Genomic DNA, 823 nt, shown 5'->3' with positions numbered 1-823 from the left:
CATAGCAGTGAGGACCAGCAGAGTACAAAGCAACTGCTCGCTGCCTGGGCTCCGCTAATATGGCGCCTCCTTTCCCTCTAGCGCTCAGTCGCGGCCTCTTTCCGGTCACGTGATCGCTCGGTTATATAACACCGGAAGTGTGACGCCGGTTCCATTTTGCCGACCTTGCCGCAGGGTGATCGCATCGCAGCTCTTTTTTGGGGGGGAAAAAAAAGAAGAGACAGCATGTCCTCTGCAATGACGCGTCTGTTCCGGGTGCCCCGGCTGGCACAGCTCGTGTCCCGGAGGGGAATGTCCTCTTCTCAAGTGGCGAACGCTGGGGTCAAACCTGTGGTGAGACGTCAGGCAGTGCGTGTGTGTCAGTCTGTAGGGACCAGTGCGCGGCGGGAAGTGAAGCCTGTTTCTGGGTGTTGTTGGGATGGTTGCCCTTAGCAACTGTTCAGTTTCTCCATCCTCAGTGTATGGTAGCTCCTGTGCCACAATTGTCCATAGTGATTATTTTGCACCGCTAACCTCGATGTATGGCAGGACCTGTGCATTGGTTGCCCATAGCAACTATTTAGCACCTCCGTCCTAGTTGTATGGCAGGTCCTGTGTTGCCCATAGCTACTATTCAGCCCCACCGCTGTCCTTGGTGTATGGCAGGACCTGTGCAATGGTTGCCCATAGCAACTATTTAGCGCCTCAGTGTATGGCAGGACTTGTGCAATGGTTGCCCATAGCAACTATTTAGCGCCTCAGTGTATGGCAAGTCCCATGCAACGGTTGCCCATAGCTACTATTCAGCCCCACCGCCGTCCTTGGTGTATGGCAGGACTTGTGC

At 54.8% G+C, this 823-nt stretch overlaps 1 long non-coding RNA gene across 1 annotated transcript; it reads right to left on the bottom strand.

Moving 5' to 3' along the window:
- Positions 1–202: 202 nt before the first annotated feature.
- On the bottom strand, positions 203–817 carry LOC143809605 (uncharacterized). Its single transcript, XR_013222354.1, has 2 exons — positions 514–817; positions 203–453 (listed from the first exon to the last, which is right to left on the bottom strand). It is a non-coding gene; the product is annotated as an uncharacterized LOC143809605 (long non-coding RNA).
- Between the last annotated feature and the right edge of the window lie 6 nt (positions 818–823).

This window comes from Ranitomeya variabilis, chromosome 2, assembly GCF_051348905.1.
Source record: "Ranitomeya variabilis isolate aRanVar5 chromosome 2, aRanVar5.hap1, whole genome shotgun sequence".
Lineage (NCBI taxonomy): Eukaryota > Metazoa > Chordata > Amphibia > Anura > Dendrobatidae > Ranitomeya > Ranitomeya variabilis.
Note: the sequence above shows the minus strand (reverse complement) of the source record. Positions and strands in the feature narration are given on the sequence as shown.